Source organism: Ursus maritimus, unplaced genomic scaffold (genome assembly GCF_017311325.1).
Source record: "Ursus maritimus isolate PB19 unplaced genomic scaffold, ASM1731132v1 scaffold_25, whole genome shotgun sequence".
NCBI classification, from domain to species: Eukaryota; Metazoa; Chordata; class Mammalia; order Carnivora; family Ursidae; genus Ursus; species Ursus maritimus.
In genome coordinates, this window is record NW_024425008.1 from 33,586,414 (window position 1) to 33,605,174 (window position 18,761).

General features: G+C 44.6%; 1 protein-coding gene and 1 long non-coding RNA gene across 3 annotated transcripts in view; one reads left to right on the forward strand and one right to left on the reverse strand.

Annotated features, from left to right (window-relative positions):
• The window catches only part of FUT8 (fucosyltransferase 8), a 411,868-nt gene that overhangs the window by 371,949 nt on the left and 21,158 nt on the right, over positions 1-18,761 (reverse strand). The gene's annotated exons all lie outside the window — the stretch shown is intronic.
• Positions 13,589-15,986, forward strand: LOC103672106. The gene is made up of 2 exons (XR_571071.2): positions 13,589-13,769; positions 15,759-15,986. It is a non-coding gene; the product is annotated as an uncharacterized LOC103672106 (long non-coding RNA).

Genomic DNA, 18,761 nt, shown 5'->3' on the forward strand with positions numbered 1-18,761 from the left:
TGGGTACCTTTCAGGCCTAGAAGTAAGTACATTCGTGGTGTGGTCTGTCCTCAGAACAATGTACCTGGAGGAAAGGCCGGCCCAGGCCCAGCAAATAGGCTCTAGAAGGGAATGGGGACTTTTGGGTGGGACATCTCACAGGCCTGTGGATCCCTTACCCCATGGAGAAGTACAGCTAAAGTGGGCTGGGGGGGGGGGGGGCTAAAGCATGGGACCCAAGGCAGAGGAGATACAGTTGAAATAAAATAGTTCGGATGGAGGATATAACCAGCGGCAAGGAAATCACTAAAGAGGTCATGAAGGCCTCAGGTAAGATGATAGCCCAAGAAAGGAGAGGAGGGGAGAGATAAGAGATATCCAGGAGGCTGAACGTGAGCGGACAGGACAGAGGCAGAGACCAGGGCCTCAGCCAGCTCTGCCTGTCTTCCTCGGAACCTGCTAGGTCCTGGGTTCAGCCCCGACAGAACTCACGTCTGCACTTGGCTTTGTAGACACTTTATCATGCAAACTTTCCCTTTGCCTAAGCTAGTTACTGCACTTGAAAGAAAGCATGTCTCAGCAAAACATTAGTTGGTCCGTTGCAAAAGAAATGAAAGTTTGCCCAGAGAGAGGGAGAGTAAAGAAAGAAAAGGGCTAAAGACAGGTTTGGGGGAGTCATAAATTTGCAATGCAGAAAAAAAAAGAAAAAGAAACAGAATCATCAAGGAAGTAGGAGGAGAACTAGCTCACTAGGGTGAGCATTTAAGAAAGAAGGGCTGTCCGGTGGAAGATGAGGCCAAGAAAAAGCCGCTGAACTTGGTGACTTCAAGGTCATGGGGGACCTTCGGGAAAGTACAAGTAGTGACAAATGTGGACAAATGGACACCCCCAGATGCTGGGGAGATGGAGCGAGCTATAGCTCTTCACAGATGCTGAGGTCTTCCTCCTTCCCCGGTATTGGCAGCGGGTATGACTGCCCCTTCTTCCTCACCTCCCTCCACTGGGCATGCTGGTGAACCCAGGCATCCTCAGGGCCAAGGCTGGTTTGAAATGTGTCAGAGAACAAGGAATGATGTGCCCCAATCCTGGATGGGACTCCATAAGGATGGAGTCACTGGAAAAAAACAACCAAACAAACAAGCAAAGAACCACTGGATTCTTAAGGATTCCCCCTCTTCACCTAAAACTCTTGCAATTCCATTTCGTCTAGCTCTGCATCGCCCTGGGAGAGTTAAAGACAAACCCCAGCCAGGGTATCAGCCTCCACTTCCCCCGCAGCCAGCCAAGGCAAACCAACTTCCCATCTTGCTGATCTTCTCTCAAGGGTGTGTGTGTGTTTATGTGTGTGTATGTGGGGCTGTGGGGGAGCACGATCCCCTATAGAATCTTTCTCCCAAGTCTCGACAATTCAGGAGTAATAACAAACAAGTAAAAATAACTTTATATTTAAAGAAGCACATCTATGGCTTCCTGTTCATACAGCTGACAGCAGAAGAACCGGGCTGTGAAGCCTGCAGAGAGTTTTCCAGGGAGGTGGATTGCTCACAGCTGAAGAAAATGAGCAGGAAGGACAGCCTGTGCCCAACTTGTCCACTGTGACACTTGCTCAAAGACAGTCACAGAAGAGAGAATTTCAGATGTGAGAGAAACGACCCTGAAGATACAACAAACACTCCGATTGGCTTCCTGTCCTTTGAGCCCCTTCCTCACCCTATCCTTACCCCATCCCACTCCATCCGACCTCAGCCCCCAACCACAACTCCCAACCTGAGCGATCGTCAGGCTGGGTGGCCCCCAGCACACTTCCTGCAGAAGTGAAGGGAGGACAGAGTCCACCGCCCTTTCTCTGATGTTTATGAAAAGGGAACATAGCAGCACAGTCTCAGCCCCTCCAGACACCCCGACAGTGTGCTCCATGAAGAAATAAAAAAATTACTGCTCAGGGTGCCTGGGTGGTACAGTCAGTTGAGCGACTGACTTGGTTTCTGTTCAGGTCAAGATCTCAGGGTCCTGGGATCAAGCCCTGTGTCGTGTTCTGTGCTCAGTGCTCAGCACAGAGTCTGCTTGGGATTCTCTCTCTCCCTCTCTATCCCTCCTCCTCATGCTGTCTCTCTCTCTCTCTCTCTCTCTCAAATAAATGAATAAATCTTTAAAAAAATTACTGCTCATTAGAGAAGTGGGAGAGAGCTTGATCTTTTCCCATTGATTTCCCCCCTTTTTTGATTCAAATATCTGCAGCCCCTGGGTGTTGGGAGTCCCTCTTGACTTCTTCTGTGGGGCTATTCCAGACAGAATGTTTTTAACCCATGGGCTAAGTCTGCTTTTCTCCTCTGAGGAACTGGAGGGGGTTTACTAACCAACACACTGGTATACATATTTCACTCGATCCTCTTAACTGCCTGTGGAGCAAGGGCTGTTGTTATCTTCCCCTCACAAAGAGAAACAGATGTCCATTCCAGAAGATGCAGTGACTTGCCCAAGGCCGCTCCGATAATGAGTCCTGGAGCCTCAGATTGAACTTCTGCCCCTGGCTCTACTGTCTGCGCCAGGCTAACCAAATCTAAGGCTAGGGGGCTGGCTTGCGGTGGGAGGACACCCTGGGAAGCAGGACCTCTCAGCCTTGTCTTTCCCTCTTGTCAGGGAGCCCAGGCAGGAGGAATAGAAAAACACAGACTGCAAAGAGAAATAGGAAAGAAAACATACCAGCCCTTGGGGCACTGGCTTTAAACTGCTTTGACTGTCACCCATAGTAAAGAACACATTTTATATCTTGACCCAGGACCTCATATAAACAAATTATATATATACATGTATATATAAAGTTTTACCAAGAGCAATTCACTCTGATACATTTTATTCTACCGTATTGTATTTTTTCCCTTTTCTTTCTTTCTTTCTTTTTTTTTTTTTTTAAGATTGTACTCATTTATGTGCCAGAGAGAGAGCACAAGCAGGGGGAACAGCAGGCAGAGGGAGAAGCCAAGCAAGGAGCCAGATGTGGGGCTTGATCCCAGGACTTTGGGACCATAACCTGAGCCCAAGGCAGATGCCCAACAGACTGAGCCACCCAGGCCTCCCCTCTTTTTCCCCTTTTAATGATGGTTTTTGACTCACAAGATTGATTTCGCTACCCATGACAGATCTTGACCTGTAGTTTGAAAAATGCTGCCTTAAAGCATAAACTTCACAGAGACAAGCTCTCCTACCACTCTTGTATAAACAGCCAAGCGGGATGGTGCCCAACACCTGATATGTGTTCAGGAAATACTTGTTGAACTCTGGACTTCTAAGGACTCAATAATCCACGAATTCAATAATTTGTTCTGGAAACTCTTCAGTTGGCTTCATGTGAAAAAGATAATCCTGATTCCAAATCTCAAGGGACAAATCATTCCCAAACACAAAACTATAAATTGGTCTCTGTTGTGAATCCAGACTTGAAACTCTAAACGAAAATACTAGCAAATGGATGTCATTCAACGAGCATGAGTTAAGTGTTCTGTACTGTGCACTGTCCTAGGGGCTCAAGAGGCAGAAACAAATCAGACCCAGTCCCTGCCCTCGAGGAGCTGGGTTGTGGCAGGAGATTGAGAAGTGAAGCCAGAACTTCTGTGAAGTGTGATGAGGGTGGAACGAGCTGCCATGGGAGTGGAGGGAGCTCCCTACCCACCCTAGAGACCCTAGAGGAGACAAAACACGTTTCCTCCAAGCCTCGCCAGCCTATACTGGAAAGAAGAATGGTGGTTAGATGGGAGGATAAGTAGAAGAGAGCTATATCAGGCAAAGAGAATATCATATGGAAAGTTGTGACAATCACAGTTATTGTCCCCCTACAATGAATCCACGAATCCACGTTTCCTGTCAGCAGTGCCCTAATTTTTGGGAAGTGGGGGTGGGGCAAGGGAGTGTCCACTCCTACTCATTATCATTCAAGGGAAAATCCTGATTAACATGAGCCACATATGATGGTCCCAGGCTCCTTGCCAGTTATTAACTTAGGAACAGGCATAAAACCAAATCTGACTAATGGAGATTCAAGGGCATATCTTCTAGTGGGGACTTCAAGACAAGTTTCCATGTTCTTAAAAAGAGGTTCATGGTAAGAAACAGCGGCTCTTCTACTGGGTCTTGCATTGCCTCACTGTGATGCCTGGCAGCCATCTTGTGAGCAGGAGATAATCTAGTCAGAGGATGGCAATCAAAAAGACAGAAAGACCAGGGACTTGATGGCCTTGGAGAGTAGCTGAATTAGCCAACTCTTGAACTACTCTATCCTAAGACATGATGTCATATCAGATAAAAGATTTTCCTCATTGCTAAAGTCAGTTGAGTCAGGGGTTTATGTTACCGGTAGTCAAAACCTAAAGGGATACAAAAACTGTGTAGATAGAAAAGGCATGTTCTGGGTTCTGCAAGGCAACATTGGATACAAAGTCCAGGTCATACTGTACCACAGGCTTCAGCTTGAAAATGAGATACAAGGGACTATTAAACATCTGGAAAACTCAACCTCATTCTTAAAGAGAAATGCACTACAAAACTAAAATGAGATGCCATTTTTCATCTCCATATTGACAAAGATCCCAAAGCTTGATAATATCTGATATTGCCAAGGGGGGAAAGGAGCACACCATTTGTTATGAGGGGATTATGCATGTATACATCTACGGAAGGCAGTTAGGTAACACCCACCCTCGACCCTCGCCTGACAGTCTGGCCACCCCTGAGGCCAATCCAAGGAGAGACCATGTGGTGGTCGGGCTGACTTGAGCACCCTGATCCAGTCAGAGATCGTATTTTATTTGTAAATTGCTAAACCTCAGTGTCCCATTCCAGTTCCGGAGTATCTCTGTCAGGCCCCCTGTCCCCTCCCTTCCCAGCCCCACAACCAGCTAAGGTACCAATGGCGGCTGCACTGCAGGCTGGTTTGCTGCAGTGCCTTCTGTGAAAACCTTCCGAGACAATTCTCCATCTCAGAGTCTGTTTCTACGAAACCCAATCTAAGATACTATATATGTGTGCAAACATGCATACATATATACACACATTTCTTCACAAAGGAAGCTACGAAACCTTCTGCGTTGTCTGAAAAGATGTAAATGAATGGAAAAATAGATGTTCCTGGAGAGGAAGCCAAAATATTACATAAATACCTGTTTCCTACAACTTCAGTTATAGATCTAGCAGAATCTTGTTTTTAAAAAAAAACTAGAAGGATGTTTTTAAACATATGACAAAAAGAAAGAAAGGAAAATTCTAAACAGGCAAGAAAGAAAATGTGTTGGGGGAGGGGAGTGAAAGAGGAATTGATATCAAAAGTAAAACCTATAAAACAACAAAAGTAAGATAGTGAAGTCTGATTGTAAGAAGAGACAAATTCCTGGAATATCATAGAGAAGTCAGCGATGCATCTTAATTTTCATAGAAATTTTAGTATATAAGAAGATGTCACAATACAATGAGGTTAATTTTTTTTTTCTATAAATGGTGGAGGGAAACTGATGAGCAATTTGGCAGGAAGGGAAGAATTTAGATCGACCTTTGACACGGTACATCAAAGTGAATTCCATTTTATTTATTTATTAAATAATCTCCACACCCAACATGGGGCTTGAACTTACAACCTGGAGATCAAGAGTCGCCTGCTACACTGATTGGGCCCTGAATTCCACTTTATTTAAAGACTTAAGTGTGCTTAAAACTATAAAGTCCAGAAGAAAAAAGGATTAAATATTTAACACAGTGCTAGTGGGAAGGCCCTTCTGGTGACTTTCTTTCACATTAATGTATTTTATTTTCTTTATCACACTTACAACTTCCTGGAATTATTTGTGTTATGTTTCCTTCATTGCCACCTAACTTTCTTCCACACGATGATGAACTTCACGAGTACAGGATTACTATAAAGCAAGGACGGAAGTACTTGACAACATGAAGATTTCAGAAAAGAAATTTTGCATGTTAAAAAAAAATCACTAAAATAAAGGACAAATAACATACTAGCAGATATATTTACAAAAAATATGACCAAAAAGGATTAATACCATTGTTATCTCAAGAATTTACACAAGCTGATAAGAATCTTTTTTTTAAAGATTTTATTTATTTATTTATTATTATTTTTTTATTATATTATGTTAGTCACCATACAGTACATCCCCGGTTTCCGATATAAAGTTCGGTGATTCATTAGTTGCGTATAACACCCAGTGCACCATACAATACGTGCCCTCCTTACTACCCATCACCGGTCTACCCCATTCCCCCATTCCCCTCCCCTCTGAAGCCCTCAGTTTGTTTCTCATAGTCCATAGTCTCTCATGTTTCATTCCCCCTTCTGATTACCCCCCCTTCTTTGTCCCTTTCTTCCCCTACCAATCTTCCTAGTTCTTATGTTCCATAGATGAGAGAAATCATATGATAGTTGTCTTTCTCTGCTTGACTTATTTCACTTAGCATTATCTCCTCCAGTGCCCTCCATGTTGCAGCAAATGTTGAGAATTCGTTCTTTCTGATAGCTGAGTAATATTCCATTGTATATATGGACCACAACTTCTTAATCCAGTCATCTGTTGAAGGGCATCTCGGCTCCTTCCACTATTTAGCTATTGTGGACAATGCTGCTATGAACATTGGGGTGCATATGGCCCTTCTCTTCACTACATCTGTATTAAAGATTTTATTTATTTTTGAGAGAGAAAGCAAGAACGAGTGGTGGGAGTGGGGGGCAGAGGAAGAAGCAGACTCCCCACTGAGCAGGGAGCCCCATGCCAGACTCGATCCCAGGACCCCGGGATCATGACCTGAGCCGAAGGCAGACACTTAACTGACTGAGCAACCCAGGCTCCCAAGTTGATAGGAATCTTATTAAGACTTCAGCTAATATCAGAGCAAAGACTTGTAATAACATAATAATCAAAAAACAAACATTTGTAAATATGTGGAAACATGTTCAATGTTACTAGTTATCAAAGAGAAGCAGATTAAAAGAAGTATGGTATTTCTTTCACTAAGTTAACTGAATTAACATTAGTAAATTAACTCTTACTTAATTAACCCTCCGAAAATTAAGATGCAAATTCCCAAATCTGGAACTGGCGATATTGGCACCTGTATTCATGGTGGTTAGTATTATAAATTGATGTAATAGATTAGGAAAATAATTAAGAGTTCCCAAAATGTGTATGCCCTGTGACCAATGTATCTCTCTTATTTATTTGTTTGTTTGTTTATTATTTATTTATAGGCTCTATGCCCAATGTGGGGCTAGAACTCACAACCCCAAGTTCAAGAGTCACATGCTCTACCAACCGAGCCATCTCTACTACCTGAGCCAGGTACCCCAATATATCTCTTTTAGAGAACGTGTCTATAGCACAGCAGCAGAAGCACCAAGCCATTGGCAAAATCCAGCATTCCATCCTGATGTGGCCTCCCTTCCCAGACATATTTCTGTACTTGTGCTGTCCAATATAGTAGTCACTAAGTAATCACTAAGCACGTGGCTACTGAGCGCTTGAAAGTTTCCTAGTTCAGGGACGCCTGGGTGGCTCAGTCAGTTAAGCGTCTGACTCTTGGTTTCTGGCAGAGTCATGATCTCAGGGTCGTGAGTTTAAGCCCTGTGTTGGGCTCCATATATTTTTAAAAATATATATATAAAGATTTCAAAGACTTAGGGGGAAGAAAAGAAAAAATAGATCATTAATAATTTTTATATTGATTACATATTGAATTGATAATATTTTGAATACATTGGTTCAAATGAAATATGTTATTAAACTTAATTTGATCTTTTTACTTTCGTTTACTTTTTTAATGTGGCCATTAGAAAATTTTAAACTGCCTATGGGGCTCACATTCTATTTATTTTGGACAGCTCTGTCCTAGAATTGCCCTAACCTAATGTGACCAGCATCCTGGGGAATCACCTTATTTCTAACTGACACTATTCCTTCTATCTAGTGTTGTAGCAAGGCTGGCTTTTTTCTAAAAGAAGGAACAGGGAAGGCTAAGTGGATGGCTCAGCAGAGGAAGGGCCTCTGCCAATATTATTGCCCTAACGACCTTATTCCCATGCCTAAAATTCTCAAATGAGCCACAGCGTGTGATGGGTTGCTGAAATGAAAGGAAGTTACCTGTCAGTGTCAGTCTTTCCTAGACCTACAGTCCTCTATAAGGACTGGGTCTTCGACTTGGGTCCATCCATGATGCCACCACACAGATCTACAAATGTGAACAGGCTATAACATATTCCTACTTAACATGCTCCGAAGATTCTTTCTTTCTGCCTGCCTTGGCCACAGAGCCCACAAGACCTGACCTGGCTTCTCTACCTGTCCTCTTCTTTCTCCTCTCTCCCTAGATTCCAGCCACACGAGCCTTATTTCACTTTCTCAGCCTGGCCAGCTTCTTTCTCTCTCTAAGCCTCCAAAACATACCATTTCCTGACCTGAAGTGGCTTCTCTGGTCACTTGCTCTCATATCAGTGTATTCTAGTTCCTTCATCACATTCATAACTTCCTGAAATGATTCTTGCTGTGTTTCCTTCATTACCACTCATCTTTCCTCCATAAGATAATAAGCTTTATGAGAAGGACCCTGTCTACCTTGTTCACCACAGCATCCCAGACCTCAGAACAGTGCCTGGTGCACGGCGGGGGCTCCGTGAACATTTGTTGATAGGTCTACGAATGAATGACAACTTATTCCACCTACTCTTCTCCAGACATGCTTTGAGTTTTCTTGTCTCAAAGAAAGTCTTGCCTCAAAGTGTCTTTCCTTTTGCTGTGTCTTCCCATCTACAAATTTTATTCTAATTATCTAAAATGACATACTTTCCATTTCAAATATAAACCACACAACTCAAAAGCATTTGATGATTAGGAGGTTTTTTGTGTTTTTTTGTTCTTTTAATCACACATAATAAGTCCAGAAGTGGTTCCATGCATTCCAGAGTTGCCTAATTCAGTGGTTTAATGCTGTCCTCAAGGAACCATGCTCTCTCCAACCCTTCCCGTCTGCTACTCTTACCGCGCCAGCTATTGACCTAAGCTTCTCCCTTTAAGTTTGCAAGATGGCGACCGCAGCTCAAGCACTATGTCCTTGTACAACATCTCAATTCCAGAGCATCTCAGACTTACAGAATTTCCTGCAAGTCTCTTCTGCAGAGTTCCCTTTTATGTTTCATTGTCCAAAATTGCAGTACACGCTGCTTACTTCTAATCCAGCCCACTTCTCAACCAATTACTGGCAAGAGGTAGGAATGGCCACGATGGGCCTAAAGAATCAAGATGAGCTTCCCTTGGGCTACTTCATGGGTTCCTGGTCCCCTGGGGAGAGGCTGCTAAGACAACAAAGGAGTGGGATCGGGTGGGGGATGGGGTCCGGAAAGACAAAATGGTCTCAGGATAAACCACTGAGAGTTTACAAGCCACAAAACCCTACTAGGTTTTCAAAGTACAGCTCAAATCTCGGGTCTGTCATTAATCCTCTGATTATCTTAAACAGAAGTAGGCACTCCCTCCTATGAATGTAAAACCTTGGGTTCAGGCCAAAAACTTTGTGGAGTCTTTCCTAATTTCTCTCTTCATTCATAACCCCATACATTAGCTCTCTTGTCTACAAAACACATTCAGAATCCAACCTTATCTCGCCACTCCCGGTCCTATTACCCGGGTCAAGCCACCACCATTTTGCCCCTGGATTATTGCCTGCTCGCTGGCCCCAAGCTTCTCTTCGTGCACCCCTAGAGTCTGTCCTCACACAAAGACACCTTCCAATATGCAAGTCGGATCATGTTACTACTCTGCTCAGTACCCTGCAAGGGCTTCAGAATAAAATCCAAAGTTCTCATCACGGCCTGCAGGACACCGATGTACCCACTGCTTCTGTAACCTTGTAGCTGATCCACGCCCTCTTGCTCTCTGCCTTCCAGGCACCCTGGCCCACCTGTCCTTCTCAGAACACACCAAGCACACGTGGCCTTTGCACTAGCTTTTCGGCTTGCTTGGGAAATTCCCCCAGATAGTCTGATGACCTGCTCTTTCTTTTTGTACAGATTTGGACTCAAATGCTACTTTCTCAGAGAGGTTTTCCCTGACCTCCTATCTATAAAAAAATAACCTCACTCTGCTTCATTTTCCTTCAAAGCACTTGTCACAGGTTGATGACTTATATGCTTACTCATTTACGCTCTGTCTTGTCTCATTAGAACCTAAGATCCATGAAGCCAAGGGTTTTATCTGTCTTGTTCACCGGTCTAGCCCCCGTGCTTACAACAAAACACAGCATGTAACAGGTGCTCGAGTTTCATGTACCGAACTAGCCGCACACACTCCTTTAGCCTCTGGTATCTGTCTGCTGCATTTCGCCTGGTCTCAGGCCATCACCTTCGTGTGTGCACACGTCCTGTCTCTTCAACAGGAACATAAGCTTCTTAAGGCTCAGAGCTGAGACTTTACAGCACAATTCCTGACATAAAGAGGGCGCTCAGAAGTTTACATTGTTGACAGATTTAGAGGGAAAACACATTAGGGCAATAACAGTTGTTATCATTTTCCCTACCCTGTGCTTGGCAGGACTCTGAAAAGATGAAATATGGGACAGGACAGCACATTCAGGCCGGGGTGTGGAGCTTGGGCTTCTGCCCTAGAAGAGGTCCAAACTAATTCCTTGAGGAAGAGGGGGACAGCATCTCTCTGATACTGAAAGAAGAATACAAGGGCGCATTTCCTACCCCCCACGATTTCCCCCTGAACTGGTCTCTCCAAGTTTGTTTACAATCTCAAAGTACTTTGCAATGGAATAGGGCCTCTCGCTTGTTAATTGGTGGCAAAGGTCTCTACTTAGCAGATGCTAAACAGAAGCAGAGCAAAACCAAGAGTGGTGTAAGGTCACCCAGAGTCGCTGCTCAAATTTAGGAAGGAAACTCAGACTTACTCCAGGTCCCGCCCCCCAGCTGCAGTGCACTCCAGCCTCCCAAATACACTGTGGAGGTCCCAAGAGGGGCGTCTGAGCCCCGGCGGAGGAGGTCCTGTTAGCCCATGCTCTCACATCTGCTCACAGCGCTCTCACGCTAATTCTAGCAGCAAAGGCCAATTACCAGACTCAAGGGAACCAGACCACTTTCAAATGTCGGTAGCATTACATTTGCCAGAGGAGAAAGGGACAAATGAGGAGACAGAAGACAGTGCTTTAAAGAGAAGAAGAAAAAGATATCATTGGATGTGCGCTAAGCCAAAAAAGCAAATGCCAGGAATAACTGTGAGCATTGTTTGAAGCCAAGTCTGCGCAGAAGGGCCCCAGGTGGAGGAGGAGGCAGGAGGTAAGGTGGTCTGAGGACGAAGAGCAAATGCCCCACGGGGCGGGGCAGGAGGAGAAGGACATATTTTAAGCAACCTTAGAAGACTCGATTTAGCATCCTGCAGGAAATGAAAAGCAGATGGGTTGGTTTGGAACTTGTTTACGTTTGACTGGCCTCGAGAAGCTTCCAGGGCAGAGTTAGGACCGGAGAGAAGGGGTATTTTAGGCAAATATTGACAGGTGTCCATTCTGAGAGTGGGGCCTCTCTTACTTGGCTCATCTGCCCACCCCCCACCTCCCACCCCCAGGAGAACCAGGCACCGAGGCTGGCAGATCCTCACTCCCCCAGTCTAGCACGGGTCTGGCTGGAATAGATACCAATCCGATTTAACTACGGATCTACTTGCACCTTCTTAAGGAACCAAGGTAACACATCTCTCATGCCTTCACATCACACCCCACTGAGTAGAGAAGCAGAAACAGAGGCCTGGACATGGGTGGGGCGGGGGGGCGGTGAGATACAGCATGGTTCACACCAAAGGTCCTGAAGTTTGTAGAAAGCACCATGTTAGTGATGAGGTACAGGTGAGGTTCAGTGGGGTGGAGTTCAGAGCTGACGACCAAGAAAGAATTCTCGAGACATCTTTGGTGCAAAATGGTGGTTTATTGAAGCACGGGACAGGACCCATGGGCAGAAAGAGCTGCTGCCCCGGGGTTGTGAGGAATGGCCTATTTTATACCCTCAAGTGGGGAGGGGGCTAGGGATAGCGTAAGTCTCTAAGGAATTTTGGAAGCAAGGTCTCCAGGACCTTGAGGGGGCTAGCTGTTGTTGGGAAAGGGCCATTTATTACCGTCTCATAAAACCTTAGTCATGAGACCCTTCAGATGTATATCGGTGGGCCATATGCTTGGGGGATGATTGCCAACACGTGTCTTGGGGGGTTAGAGATAAAGGAAGTTTCCAAAGCAATTTTTATACGTTAAAGTAGACTTACAGGATCTTGGTGGAGGGAAGGGGGTCAGGCTAGGACTGCCTTTTGCCCCCAGCAAAGTATTAACATTGAGGCAGCTGAGTTCCTACAGGAATGTCACCATGCCTGTTTCAAGGACTTGTCAATGGGCTGTAGGTAGTAAGGGCTATTTCTTTGTCCTTTAGGGCAGCCAGGAGTGCCTGAGGAATGTTGCATACATCCCATGGTGGGGGGGGGGGTTGCAGGGTGTCAGCTTCTGCTTTGTCTTCAGGTTGCCTTCCGTTCCCTCATCATTAGGACCCAGATTCCTGGGTCCCACCAACGGAGTTTCTACTCAGTAGACCTGGGAGGGGTCTAATGGCCACACGTTGGAATCACCTGGCAATTAAAATATACTGCTAGCTGGGCCGCATCTCCTAAGATTCTGATATCAACGGTACCGGTGTGACTTGGGCACTGTTTAAAGCTCTCTAGATATTTCTAAGGCACAATCAAGGTTGAGAATCATTGATCTTCTCTCTTGCCTGCCATTAGGATTGTAGCCCCAGCTTCATTTCAATTTACCTTCATAACGTGGCCTCAGGGTGGTTAGGACCACAAGAGACCACGGGATCCAAATTAAGCTTAAACCTAGATTGGGGGGAATGGGCTAAAAAAATATAGCTCTCTGAGACACAGACTATCAAAAATTTATGTAAATTCAGGCAATTACCCTTTTATGTAATCTGTCCAGGAAATAGCACTCCTAAAAAATGTTTCGTAAGTAAGTTGCTGCTAAGAGGCAGCAAAAGTAATCATCTTTAATGCTTATCGAGCACTTATTATGTGCCATGTACTCTTCCTAGTGCTTTCGTTTTAAACCCACTTAATTCCCACAATAACTCAATGACTGTCGTCATCCCCCATTTAATAAATGAGGAACCAGGGCACTGGAAGGGGCCGTCATCTGTTCCAGATCACGCAGTTAACAAGTGGCAGGGCTGGCTCTCAAACTTTGGGGGCCATCTGAATTACCTCCAGATGGTGAGGGAGCAGAAGGCTGGCTGAAGACAAAGCATAAGCTGACACCCCGCAACCTCCCCCCACCCCCCACTCTTGGGTGGGACATCTGTGACATTCTTCCAGGAAGCCCCCAACCATCTTAATGCTCATGCTTTGCTAGAGGGAAAAGCAACCTTAACTTGACAATGGCAAGGCCTCGGGTATCCTGTGAGTCTTCTTTAACATATGAAAGTACTTTCTCAACCTCCTTTTTTCCTTACCTTCCCCAACCCTATAGTATAAAATCAGTCACCCTTCACAACCCGGGGTAGCAGCGCTTTCTGCCCACAGGTCCATCCCTCAGCTTTAATAAACCACCATTTTGCACCAAAGACCCTCAAGAATTCTTTCTTGGTCGTCGGCTCCGGACTCCACCCCACTGAACCTCACCTATATTCCAAAACCACATCACAGAGACTATTCAAAATACAGATGACCTGGCCCTGTCACAGACCGGTTGGATCAGGATCCCTTGAGGTAGGTCTTTATCAAACTTATTTTTAACAAATTCCCTGGAGAGTCGGTTGTTCACCAAGGTAATGAGACCACTGTTGGGATGTAAAACGAAGGCTTTGGAATTCGATTCTCCTGGATGTCATTCTTTCTCCACCACTTATAACTGGGATCTTTGAGCAAGTTACCTATCCTCTCTCCGAGCTTCCATTTCTTCACCTGGAAATGGGAATGGCAGTAGTTTGGGGGGATCGTTCTGAGGATGACATGGGTCTAAAATGCACGTAGCGCAGTGATTGGCCCATTGCCAGTAGAGCTGAAGAACACATTGAGACTTCAACTGGGTCTTCCGTGCTACCATCAACATCACACACTTCACTGTCCTCTCCCACCCTGCAGTCCAAGACATGCCCTGCCCCAGGGAAAAGTGGGGTGGATACAACAGGAATGCCAAACAAAATAAAGGCAGTTGCTTAGATTTTGAGATTCAAATGAGATCACCAAACACAAGACCTAGACTTGGGAGAAAAGTATTTCTGAGCATCTAGCAACTGTTTGGCCCGAAGATTGGTCCAAAAGAACTCCCTTCCCCTTCTCCATGCCAAGGTAACCATCCCTCAGGCACTATAGTGGTGTTACCTGGACTGCAGGGATATGTGGTTTCCCAGAAAGGCCCTAGCCCCATCATCTTCCCGGGGGGGTGGTCCCCTCAGAAGTGAGAGGACTGTGGTTGGGGGTAGAACACCAGATAAGCTTTGAGGAAACTGAAAGAGGCAGAGATTCATGTGTACTTCCCATCTCGGGAGGGTAGCTAACCCCACAGCTGTGCTTATGCCACAGTGAGATGGAGTCGACAGAGAAGAGATGGTTGTATGGGTGAAGGGAGAAATGAACAAATGAAAGCCTTGTTTTCGGTGGCCCTGAAGAGGTGTGGGAGAATTACTGGACCCTCCTCAAAACCAGGAAAGGGCTCAGAAGTTAGTTAGCTGAGAGTACAGCCAGTAGACCAAAGGAGTCCGGCCGTGGAGGAATCACCATGGATAAGCTGAGCAAACGAGATGGGCACACAGCCATCTTTGAGGAGAACTCTGGAGGCCAGTCGGGAGAGATCCCATGATCAAAGATGGGGCAGTTATTCATCTTGGGAGCTACCAACTCAGAGCATATGATGTTATATGGTTCCCCCTTCCTCAATCCCCTACCACTGGGATTCCATCTGAAGGAGAGCAAGAGAAGTTTGAGTGTGAATTCTTCTCCTCTGTAGTTAACAGATCGATTTTTCCGCATCAAATAGAATGGGAGTGTGAGATAAAAATTATGTTCTCTTTTAGAAAATCCAAGATACACACCTGAAACTATCTCATAAAATTAATACACACTAATTAAGACTATCCAGTTTCCTGAAACTCAGGAAGACATCTACTATGACTCCCTAAAAAGTAGCACAACCGTCCATCCAAAATGGACTTAATCAGCAGCTGTCTTGGAAATGGCAGCATGTCAACGATAAAGAATAAGTATTTGGTAACTTTAAAAAAGTTGTGAAAACTAAACTTTGAAAGAGGAGAGTTGAAGCCCAGCATCACCGAGACACTGACTGGGCTGCTACTCCAGGCTCCGGGCGGTGTCCCGCAGTCAAACACCCGGCTTCCTTCTACTGCGGTCTGGATGTGGAGCCCAAGAGCATCCTCAACTTACTTTGCTACAGTTTGTATTCACCAAACAATGACAAACGTGGTCTTCCAAACACCAGAAGAGAGTGGCACAGAGAGAAGGCACAGGGCTCTGACACATGGAGAGATGTGGCCTGCCTCAACACACGTTGGTGTTCTGATGTATAAACAGGTCTCTGGAAAGATGGTTACTGGACGTGCCCTGGATAGGGTTGCCAGATTTAGCAAATAAAAATATAAGCGTTGTATGGGACATACTTAAACTAAAAAACTTATTCATGATTTATCTAAAATTTAAATGTAACTGGGTGCCCTGTATTTTTTCTGTCGACCCTACTAGAGTCAGCCTCATGTTGGGGGGATGGATAAAATGGCGGTCCTGTATGCGCAAGGCTGAAGACCAATGCTGTCTCCAAGACCACTTTCCCCACCATGATGCTGCCCACGGAGGGCCCTCCTGAGGAACCAGCTCAAAGTTAGGCCTAGTTTCCCTCTCACCTCATAATCTTTTATTCATTCAAATCCTTCTCTTCACTTATACGCAAAATAAATAACTTCCTTCAGCTTCTCAGGTTTTTTATCACCTGCCTGTTTATTCCGAGACCAAATTTACAACTTGGACAAGAAATGTGTAAAGTTGAAAGTCACTTCTTGATGGAATCTAAGGAGATAATTAACATTATCAATAACATCTACTATAAGATTAGTTGCTTCCCTGCAGTAACTAGTTACATATGAAGTTTTATTAACTTTCAACAAAGATGTTTTCTATTCCTTGACCTGAGTCTTATTTTTTCCCTCATTTTTGCCTGAAGCACCACCCTAGACTTTCGCACACTGGGATCCCCGGCCTTCAGGTGACCTTATAGAAAAGGCAGCCAGAGGCAGTTGATTGCTCCATGTAGGGCCACTTCATTTGTGCCTGGGGAAAACTAAAGCAGGAAGAGACCACAGAAGAAGCAGAGGAGCAGATTTAGTTTATGATTCCGTGAGCAAGAAAAGATCTGGGAGTGCCTGGCTGGCTCCATCGGTAAAGCATGCAACTCTTGAGTTCAAGCCCCACATAGGGTGTAGAGTCCACTTAAAAATAAAGAAAAGAAAAGATGTTGCTCACTTTTTCAAGCCTGCTCTCCTCCACACTAACATATCACAGGGTGTCAGTATCTTAGACTTGACTGTGGCTTCCTTTTGTCAACTACTAAAGAGGTTTCTGCCCAGAGAGAGACAATATAGATTCTTTAATCCCAGACCAGTTGGAGCTAAGTTCATGCTACTTGACTCAAGACATCATCAAGCTCCTCCATCCTAGACATAAAGTGCTATTTCTGCTGAGGAACTAAAGACTCTCTGGTGAAATGTGATTTAGGTCATTCCTCTGGAATTCTGGTTTTAATTCATTGCTGGCATTTCTGAAGTAGTTTAGGGTGAACATCTGAGATAAATGAGTCATCTTGGTCCTTCTATTTCTTCTGTTTCCCATTATTTTCTAACTTAAACATTTCAGGACTAAGGATTAATATATCCTCTCAGCATTGGCAACAGGCAAGTCATTCTATAAACTATATTGGGAAATTAATGGACTTCCATTTGGGGAGAAGTAAACAAAAGTAGATAATATATATGCCTGTTTATCTATAGACACACAGTATTGGGAGCTGAAGAATGACCGACTAGTTCTAAGACAGGCTTGTCATTAGGTGAAAAAAAAAAAAAAAACCCAACCAGCCAACCACCAATTTGGTTTTGTTCAAGCTGTCAGCTGGAGGCCGAGAGAAGAAAAGTGTTTGATTGAACCTAAAGGAGATTTGGAGTTTTTCAAGCGATGTTTTAAGAAGTTAAGAAGATGCTGCATTGGCTCCCATGTTTTCCACCAAGTCAACTCTCCTTGTGTGGCAGTGAAGGCTGCCCTCAGATTCTGGGCTCCCAGGGGAAATTGGGAGGATTCCCTGCTCCCATTGTGACTATGGGCTTGTGGTTTAACAGATATGCTTAGAAAATCTCCTCAGATTAATCACCTGGGTGGTTTGAGGGACAGCGACAGATAGAGGCAGCCAGAGGCTTTACAGGCTCCTTCCTTGGTGGGGTCTTGACAGCAGGCAGGACCAACCATGTTGTCAACCGCAGCGTTTGCCCTTCCCCCATCCAAAGTGCAGACACGTCTCCTCAGCCATGACGCAAGAACATTATGAGAAGCATCCGATCCACTTCTGCATAAACGTAGTCCTCACACCACATATGATATTTTGATATCATTATCGTTAGTACAGCACCCTACAGTTTATAAAACACCCTTGGACACATGACTTTATTTGACCCTGTTGTACACAAACCTCATCAGGGTGAGTGACTATCATGAGCCATCAGGAAACAGTGGATGTACCGAAGTTCTCCAGAACGTGCAGTCAAGGAAACCCTGCAGTATTATCTTATGAAGAATATCAGTTTATTTGACAACTGAAAAAAATTACAAGATAGTTTGTACAGTGTGAACCCATTTATGCAAAAAAAATATGGGTATGGCTATATATGTATAGAGATAGCTTTATTTGTGTACCTATACTCACATACACAAATATTTTTTGTGGAGCATAATTTTTATGTTATTTGTTACATATTTATAATACTCATATTACATAATATTTTATAATTAAACATTATAATAAGGAACATTTAAGAAAAAAGCTTTTTGTGGTGCTCACTCCACAACGTACTCCAATATCAAATCATTACGTTATATACCTGAAACTAATATAATGTTATATATCAATTATACCTCAATAATAGGTAGGTAGGTCAATAGAATAATAGATAGATAATCTGGGGTGAAAAAAGAGAGAGGATAGCAAATTAGTGTGAACATTTCTTTTTCTCACCCTCACTCAAGGGAAGAAAGGTGGTCATCATGTTGTAAAGGTCTAGGGTGTGCTGCATTTGGAAGACAGGCCTTAGAAGAGAGAAGGACTCTGACAGGAAGGCGAGGACCCCACTCCAGTAGTTTTGTCCCCCTGGCCCTATACAAACCCAGTGCTTGCCCAGGGCTGGCATGAGAGCTGTGCTGTCCGAGAAGGTTATCTTCTGTCCCTGACAATGGCTCAGACTCATCCAAAGGCGGTCGGGTCATGTCCGAGTCAGAGGGTCAAAAGCATCAAGCTTTACACACGTTTTCTCGGGCCAGCTTAGCAGACAGCCCCAGGCTTGCACATGTTAGAGCAGACACAGAAAATGATGGCAAGTCCTGTGCCCTTCCCAGAGAGGTAATGCTAGCAGGAAGAATAGGGCATTCGAGTCTGGCCCTTTTGCATTTGGACAGCAGCACTGCTGCTTACTTACATGTGTCCAAAGG